The sequence below is a fragment of the Gossypium hirsutum genome, chromosome A04, assembly GCF_007990345.1.
Source record: "Gossypium hirsutum isolate 1008001.06 chromosome A04, Gossypium_hirsutum_v2.1, whole genome shotgun sequence".
Classification (NCBI taxonomy): domain Eukaryota; kingdom Viridiplantae; phylum Streptophyta; class Magnoliopsida; order Malvales; family Malvaceae; genus Gossypium; species Gossypium hirsutum.
Window position 1 is genome coordinate 20,440,691 of NC_053427.1, and position 10,312 is coordinate 20,451,002.

Here is a 10,312-nt window from a genome sequence, read left to right on the forward strand (position 1 = left end):
GCAATGTGTTAATGCACATACATACTTATAAAATTAAAATAATCTCTTGTACATATCTCTATGTCAATTCAAACAATTAATTCAATCTCATAAGCACATAAAAGACTATGTGAGGTAACAATGTCTCTCTACCTTGAAACAGTTTAATCACAATAATCTTGCAAGTTATGCAAGACTAATGCATCGTTAGATACCATTGCTAATTTAATCCTCAGCTACCTAAGATGATTATACATGCACTGATTAAGTATTGTGTCAATTAATTACAATTTCAATTCGTTTAAATAATTAATTCATTGGTTACCTTGCAATTTAAATGCAAGAATAACTTTGTCATGGTTTTACTTAACCAAACATCTTACCAAGACCTATAACAACACAAACACAATTTTAATAACACAATTTAAGCCATATTAATTAAATTAAACATATCAAAATCACAAATATTCATAGGCATGTTCATAACAACAACACTAAAGTTAAAAAGGATAAGGAATAAGAATCAAATTTGATGTTTCTCCGAGGCTTGACTAGTTTGCTCTGCTTCTCCTTCTCCGCTTGTTCTTATTGAATCGAGGCTTCCACGAATACTTGAATGCTTCTCCAAATGGTGGTTGAAGGACTCTTTTTCAAAAGGTGAAATCGGCAAGGGAATGGGGAAGAAAATGAAGAACAATGGAAGGGAATGAAGAGAGAGAAGTGAAGAAATGAATGGGTTTGAGATGTGTTTGAAGTGAGCAGCCAAGGGGGTATTTATAGGTTGAGATGGCTGCTAAAAATAGAAAAAATCAGCAGCTAAATACTCCCTCCATGGCCGGCCGCACATATGACATGTTTGAAGGTTTCAAACATGTTATTCTTAGGTAGGGGCAAATCTAAAAAGGCATGAATAGTGGAGGGGTTTGAATACAAATTGGAGGAGTCTTCAAAGGACATTTTTCAAACCAAATAATCAACCAAACAAGCTGATTTGGTCAGTATGTGGGATGGTTTTGGGCTGCCCAGTGCTTGGTTGGATCGACTTTCTCAGTCCACCTTAACTGGACCCCTTTTCATAATTAATTAATAATAATTTAATTAACCCCAATTAAATTGGATTAAAATTAAAATTAATTATATTATGAGTTAATATTCATAATTTGGACCTTCTTAGGTTGAAATATTAATTTGCCTTGATGCTTCAAAATTACTTTTCAATTTTGTGCTTCTAGTAGTGTCTGCCGAGTTGTTTTTTGCCCTTTGTGCAAATCAATCAAAAATAATCAAAAATAATCAAAATTTATTATAAAATTAATTAAAATTCAATATGTTAATAATTTTAGTGCAATTTAATTATTTTATAATAATTATATACTTTTTGACAAGATTCCGAAACTGCATGAATTTAAGTTAAAAAAGGCATTAAAAGTGTGTATATTTTTGTGTTTCCAGCTATTCACATACATGTCAAACTAAACCATTATCTCATCAAAATCTCAAAAACTCAATCAAGTCAAATGGCCATTACAAGATTTCAAACACATAGGCCAACATTAGCAAAAAATACCTATACATGCCATTATAACCAAAAATATATCAACGAAAGTACCAAAAGGGTCAATGGATAGTGTGATATAGCTCCGACAAGCCTCCAACCCGAGCAAGCTTTTGATTCACTATAAAAAAAAGGAAAATAACATAGAGAAAGCATTTAAGCTTATTACGTTCGTACAACTTATAATTTAACTTACCATTTAATCAAGTAATAGGTAAGTACAAAGCATATCCCAACACATTTTTTCCAAATGCCTAAGCACATATACACCAACCATATTAGCCATGTAAATCCATATATATGAACCAATAATCATGGATTAGCTCAACAATTAAACAAGTTTCATATACATGTATCATCCATTTCATATATCTATATATCATGTAACATCACTTCTATGTGTTTCATGTGTATACCTGTAATAGTTCGTATTGAACTCACATCGTTTTGTAACAGAACATTTCCCGTTGAACCCTTTAGAATACCGTTGGATACCAGAGATAGTTCACACATAGTGTGCTAGCTCATATAACTGTAGTCCGTCAATTCATGTACATGTATGCTTATGCGAGCTGTGAATCGATATGCTCATTTGAGTTGAAGATCGGTATGCTATCTCAAGCTATAATCAGATATGCTTTCACGAGCTATAATTTGGTATGCTCTCACGAGCTATATATCGGTATGCTCCCACGAGCTATAATTCGGTAACCCTAACGACATGTCATTTGTATCCTACGGATTCCTAAGGTTCAAACAGAACTCAGTATTTTGTCAAACTTTGTTCGATATGCAATCATGTAAATTTATAACAATTCACAATTCATAAACACAATTTAATCACACGAACTTACCTCGACGAGTAAACGTAGATATGGAGGCGATTAATCCGAGACTTTCTCTTTGCCCCGATCTAACTTCGTACAAGGTCTAACTGGATCTATACATATAAATTTAACTCAATTCAACATGAAATTTATTCAATTTAATCCAAAACATTTTTTTTAAAATTACCATTTTACCCCTATACTTTTAATTCTTTGTAATTTAGTCCCTGGGCTCGGAAAATAAAATTCATGCTATTTTATCCTTATCCAAGCCTAGTCAATTATTCTACATACTTATAACAACCCATATATTTCATAAATTCACAAATTATACCATGAAAAATTTCTATTTTTCAATTTAATCCTTATTTGATATTTTTACCAAAAATCACTTAACAAAAGTTGTTTATCTAACAACAACTATCCCCTTTCTACCATCAAACAAAAAAAGTATCCAATATTCATTCACAGAAAAAATCAAATCCTTAAACAGTTTTATAAATTAGTCCCCGAGCTAGCTAGATTAAGCTACAATGATCTCGAAAACATAGATATCATTAAAAACAGATTAAAAATACATACCAAATAGGCAAGAATGAAATTGCCGAAAGTTGAACACCAAAAATGGCTTCTAGAACCTAAATTTTCAATTGAAAGAGATGAAACTAAGATGATACATAATTTGTTTTTATTTAATATTAACTTTAATTACCTAATTACTTAATTAACCTTTTAAACTTTTAAAAATTACAAAAAATGCCAAGCTATCATATTCCACTATCTTATTTATGGTCTAATTTTCATATAATAACTTCCACTTTAAATTTCTATAGCTAATTAATACCTTTAGCTATTATAACTCAACTTTTGCATTTTACGCGATTTAGTCCTTTTTATCAAATTGAGCATGTAAACAGTAAAATTTCTTAACGAAATTTTTATATGGTATTACTATCATAATTTAAGAAATAAAATAATAATAAAATAAATTATTTGACTTCAAATTTATGGTCCCAAAACCACTATTCCGATTTAACTGAAAACATGTTGTTACAGCTGACTTGAAACCTTTAAAAAACCTACATGGGGCACATGGCCGTGTCGCATAGTCGTGTGTCACATACGGATAAGACACACACCCATGTTTTAGGCCGTGTGGACAAGAAATTGGCCAAAATCAAGCCATTTCCTTCACCCACATCAACCATGTTGTAACATCCTGATTTTAGGCCTAGTTGGAACAGTGGTTTCGAGACCACAAATCTGATGAGGAAAATTTCATTTTATTATATTTTTATGGTCTAAAATTTCACAGAATGATTTCATGAAAATTTCATTCGAAAATTTTGACGTTTGGGCACTCAATTTGGTCAAAAGGACTAAATTGTAAAAAGTGAAAAAGTTGAGTTCTACATGTTAGAAGTGTCTAATTGTCATGATTTTTTAAATTAAAGGTACTTAAATGGTAATTAGACCATTTGGAAGTTTGTGGACAAAAATGGATATGGTATGATAGGTTTTTTAAAGTTTTTCATTAAGGGCATTTTAGTAAATTGGTAATTAAATGAATTAAAAATACCAAAATAAGCCAAACTTGCTCATAATCTTCCTCATGCTCGAATTTCTCATGAAAAACACCATGGCTAGGGTTTTCAAGCTTTCCAAGCTCATTTGTATTGTAACATCCTAATTTTCGGGTTTTTCCGCGATTCTCGATATTTTGGTAAAGTTTTTAAAATTTGGTATTTGGTTGTGAAATTCATAATTTGAGTATGTAAATGGGCTTATGGAAGGCCCATGTGTTGGCCAAAAGCCGGTAGAATTTTTGAATTTTGGACTTAAGAAGTTAGGGGCCTTGGATAGGTGGTCTTATTAAAATTTGCAGGTAAAATGTATCACAAAAAGAGCCTCTGGTAAAGTGGCTAAGTGATGCCACTAGGGAGCTAAAAAGGTGGCGTGTAAGTGGTTGGGGGAAGACCTAGTTTTGATTCCCTGTGATGGCAAATATGATGCTAATTTTTATGCTTTGTGCATGCTAGAGTTTAAAGCTGAACGGAACTCTGTGGGAGAGAGTTTGAATCAGTCAAATGCATGGATTAAGAAGGGATAAGGGGAGAGATTTTAGGGATTTGAGAGAGGGATAGAGTTAGCTGATTTGAAGGGATTAGAGAGGGGATTTCGGCAGAGGGGTTTTAGTTGGGGATTTTAGGCATTAGGGTCTAGGTTGTGCCGTTTTCTTCCTTTTGTTTAGTCTTTTCTCTCTTTTTCTTTTTCAGCTGAATCTACCATCTCTCCTTTCATATTTTCTTCCTTTTCCTTCTTCCAAACCAGCCTACTACTTCCCTCTATTCATCTATTGTTTCTTTCCTTTACCTCCACTTTTGCCGAAATACCGCAAAAGCCGAAATCAATGAAGCTAGTGGTGCCGATTCTTTGTTGACCAGCAACCCTCTTTTTCTTTTCACTTTTTAGTGGTCAATTCTCTTATCTTCTAGGCATAGACGGATTCAAGAAGAGAGACTATGGTAAGTGCTCGAACTCTAAACGATTCCTATGGTAAATGTTGACAAAAGCCGAAACCCCTATAGTTTAGGGAGGTGGCCGAATATGGATAGAGGCCTTATTGGGTTTTCCCTAACGTCTTTTTATGGTTTGTATAGTGGAGGAGCAGCAAGGCATAGTGTCGACTTAGATTAGCTCGAATCATCGGAGTGACTAGATCTAGTCATCAACTTCGGCAAAGGTATGGATTCTAAGGCCATTATGGATGGTGGCCGAATGTGTAAGTGTTGATAATAGATGGTTCTCGTTTTGGTTTAATTATTATAAACTGATCTTTAAGCGGTTGGTTATAGGAGAAATGGTGTAGGAGATCTCGTCGAGGAATATCACAAATCAGGTGTGTAACGAACCTTCTTTCGTAGCTTAAATCGATAAATGCTGAAAAGCCGAAATGCTGAAATTCTGGCATTTCGAGGACTTGTGAGCAAGAAAACGCTCAGTTTTTAGTTAGATTCTCTAATTTGACGATCGGGAACGTTGGAAAAGGTAAGAGCACGACTTTTGGCATCACGGTAAGTTGGGCCTCGAGGGGCTGAAATCGGGCCCAATGGGTTTACGGGCCCATTTGGGTAAATTTGGTAGGAAATGAAATCTGGTTAAATTGCACGTTAAGACTGGTAATACCATTATGGAATATAGGCTGAACGGGCCTAGATGACTAAATCGGCTATGTAGGGCCCATTAGGGGTTTTTGGCCCAATAACTCAGTTTCGCTGAAAATGGGCCAGAATCGCTGTTTAAACACATGAATTGTTAGTAACTGATAATGAACATGGAAAATCCCTAATATTTGGTAAAATTATGAAATTGCCATTATGTTATGAAAATGACTGTTTTGCCCCTAGGTAAAAATGACCATTATACCCCTAGGGTTTAATTATGAATTTGACACATGGGATTTTGATATACAATATTGATATGATATGCACATGATATGTATGATATGCACGTGATGTATTCATAAATGCATTGGGTTGGGTTTTTATATGGATGGAGGAAGTGCAAAAGGGCTTATGCCCCAGTTTACCGAAAAGGGCTTATGCCCTAGTTTACCAAAAAGGGCTTATGCCCCAGTTATTAAAAGAGGCTAGGCCTCCAGTTATATGATAAAGAAGCTATGCTACCAGTGGAGAGTTTTGGTTGGGTGGGATAAGTTATTCCCCACATGGAGAGCTTGGTTTGTACGGGTGGAGAGTAGTGGAGGTTGGGTTGAGTAGTGTCCCCAAATGGGTTTGCATTCTTTCATTGACATTACATGTGATATTGAAATGGGCCTACAGGCCATACCGTTTACAGTAAAGGCTTCGGCCCAGTAATATGAAATATGAAAAAGGCTTCGGCCCAGTGTTATGCAATATGAAATATGAAAAAGGCTTCGGCCTAGTGTTATGCAATATGAAATATGAAAAGGCTTCGGCCCAGTATATGTTGAGATTGGTTTTGGGCTTAGGCCCAGCAGGCTGATATTGTTTTAGGCTCTGAAAAGGGCTTGTTGCACATTGAGTTTCCAAACTCACCCCCTTTCCTTAACCTTGCAGGTGAGCCTTGATTTGGGGACTTGGAGCCGGAGGGGGTTCAAAGTGGCCACGGTGATCGCTTTTGGGCTTTTGAATAAGCGTTTGGTTTTCTTTATGTTATTTTATTATTATTATTTATTTTTGGGTTGTAATAAGGCCATTTTAACTTTATTTTCCTATTCTTTTCTGGGATTATTTTATTATTAATAACTTCGAACTGGTTGATAATAATTTCAAATGGGCTAGACTTAGAACGTCCTTTCAAACGATACCTGTTTTCAAAATAACACAACGCTACGATTATCTGATTTATCAAAGATATTCACTTAAATAAATTTCTACTCGATACAACCAAGTGTGGCAATGGTGGTGGGCATGTCTAGGATTGGATCCAATCGAAGAGCTTGGTATTTAAGCAGCCTTCATGGCTCACCTCCTCTGTTACGGATTCCTGCCTGGTGCCCAGCTTCCATTCACTTTGTTAAGCTTATCAAAGGTCGGTTTTTAAAACACTAAAATGAAACATGGATTTTTACTTCAATGTGGCACGTCAGATTTGGCCATAACGTCTGGGCCAGGTTTGGGGTGTTACATTTATGTGATCCCGAGCCCTATTTTTAATGTTCTTTACATTTTTGAAGTCTCGGTAACATGTTCTAGCTATTTCTACCATTTATTTGAGCTAGAGTTTGTGTTTAAAAATTTACCCATGAATGATATGCATGTATTTCAATGTTTAATGGTAGAATATGAAGCTTTAAATTGTGTTAAATAACTTTTTCTAAGTGATTTTACGTGAAAACGAGTAAAATGACATAATCGGTAAAAATACCTAATGTTCATAAGTACATGTTAGAGTGAGAATTTGATGTTTCCATAGAAGGGAAAAATGATCAGCATTTCATAAAACATAATAAAATAGGATGAAGTTTAATTTTCGAGCCTTGGGGAAAAAGTGAAAATATGCAAAAGTTTAGGGGTCAAAATACAAATTTGTAAAAATATGATTTTCGGACCCGTATGAATAATGTGACTAATTAGTAGGCTAAATGTGATATTATAGATCAAGGAAATCAAGATTCGGGCTTAAATCAGGAAAATACAAGGTTATAGACTTAAATGGTAAATTGTCGTTTCGAGATCGAGGTAAGTTCGTGTGTTAATAATAATGCAATACCATGCATGAATTGTAATTTTCTATTGATATGGCATAAACTGTATGATGTAATATGTTTAGGAGAAGTTAATGGATGGTGTGTATGATATGGAAAAATGTAATACTTGTTGTGTCATGTGAAATTGAATGGCAAATTATTGTTACATTAATTGAGTGTTAAATTACTATTACCTGGGTTGTATGAATTGCTACACGGTTGTACTTGATGAGGTTTAAACAAGTAAGTTCGGATAATTTAAAGTAAACTCCTAACATGCCTAATTGTATGATTCATGAGTGCATGATAAGTGCATTTATTGATGGCATGAAATTACATGAAATGCATCCTTGATAATGATTTGTTGAAAAATGTCTCGGTTGAGGTTAAGAAGGGAATTCGATGAATAAACCATGATTTACATGTGACTTGAGATCCTGCGTGTGTTGTAAAAAGGATTTAGCCTGGACGGGTAATCCGTAGATCTCAAATATAGAAAGGATCTAGCCCGGACGGGTGTTCCTTGAATGATCGAGCCTCCCGAAGAATATATGTGCATTGAGGATTCAGCCCGGATGGGTAATCCAGTTAGGGTCTGAATTTAGCCTGGATGGGTAATTCAGATTTGAACTCACTAAGGATGATTGTCGTTATAAGGGATTTAGCCTGGACTGGTAATCCCGACATCACCTTATGAGTTTATATTACGGGGGATCTAGCTTGGACTGGTAATCCTGCTGTAAGATGTGAGGTTCGCGGGAGTGCATATATGAAATGATCATTCTTATGAATTGACGGTAAATGGATAATGCGTCAGAATTTCCTAAAAACTCAACGGGATTAATATGATGTATATCAATGAAATTATAAATGATGAGCTCTTCTAAGACAAATTTATATGGTCCATTGTCATGAGACTAATTTGATGATTGAGTGCATGTGATAGGGAATTATCCTATACTTGGAATGTATAACTAAGTGTGCCCATGAGAAATAATAACTTTTATATTGATCTCCATTGTGAAAAAATGAGTAAGGGATCCATGAAATAGTAAGTTCATGATAGTTGGAAATGATCTTATGATAGTGATCATTATATTGTACCAAAACAGATTTGGACAGCGGCATTGTTCCGAATTTGAAAATCCACTAAAAATAGTGGAAATTGAGTTAGAAGCTTAATAAAATATAAAATTAAATCTTAATGAGTATATTTTCACATAAAGGAAACGGTGAAAGCAAAAGAATTCTGTACCATGAGATATTTGAATTCTTGTGAGATAGAGTCGGAGTGATTCCAGACTCCCCTATCTCAAATTTGGAAAATCATTAGAAATTTTTAAAAAATAATTATGAGTTAAAATTCATATTAATGAAATAAACAATGAGTCTACTTTCATAAGAAAGAGACAGAAACATTATCCGAGTCTCGTACTATGAGATAAATAAATTTTAGTGAAGAAAGGTCGAAGCTATCAAATAGCAAAACAGGGGAGATTTTGAATAATAAACTGTACTTATTGGCTAGACCAAAAATTCTGAAAATTTTATGATAAGAATAGATATGAGTCTAGTTTCTGGGAAAATTAAAAGATCTTAATTTGGAGTTTCGTAGCTCCGAATATAAATAATTTAATGACTATGACTCGGGAAAATAGCTTAGCTGGAATTTGAATAAATTGAAAGAATATGAAAATAGCATGTTATCGCATTGCATATTATTTTCATGCGAGCTTACTATGCGTCAAGCTTACTCCCTCCTTTACATTTCTTTTAGTTTTGTCAGGTCAGCTCGGGGTTGGAGATCATCGGAGGCAGCATCACATTATCGAGCCATTATTCGTGGAGTATTGATATGTGTATGTTAAATGTTTTCAAATGAGTGGCATGTATAGGGACTTAGTTTTTCTATGATGACTATTGTTGTGATTAGCCAAAGGTATTGGTTTATATTGAATTGTTGTTTATAGTCATGAGATATGGCTTATAATGATTTTCGCTTGTAAGTTATTTATCCATGATATGTGTTAATGTCTTGTGATGTGGTTATGTGATTGTGCTTGTTCACTATGTATGAGAAGTATATGGCATATGTACATGATGAATGCCATTGAAATTGTGTATGTGTGTGTATGTAAAGATGACAAAAAGGCTTGGAAATTAGCCTAAGTCTTGACCTCGCAGGTAGAGACATGGCTGTGTGTCTCAGCCGTGAGAGGACACGGCCTCTGGGCACGGGTGTGTGCCTTGGCCATGTGCCCTTAAACGGTTGCTGACGTCATAAACAGAGAGTTACATTGGCTGAGGACATGGGCATGTCCCAAGCCACACAGACGTGTGCGACCACACGACCCAACCCACATGGGCGTGTGACTCTCCAAAGCTAGAAAATTGTTAAGTTGCCAAAGACTTTCGAAAGTTCTCAGTTTAGTCCCGAAACACCCTGATGTATGTTATAGGCTTCGAAGGCCTGTATAAGGGACAATATGCATGTGTTTGAAAAGTTTTAATTTTGGGTGAAATTTGGTTACCCGGTTTTGTATTTTTGTGAATATTTAAGTCCGGTAATGCCTCAAACCCTATCCCGGAGTTGGATACGGGTGAGGGGTGTTACATTTAGTGGTATCAGAGCTATGGTTTAATCAGTTCTCGAACTAACCTAGCATATTTATGAGAGTCCATCTATACATGCCACCAATTCGTGATAGTCTGATGTCT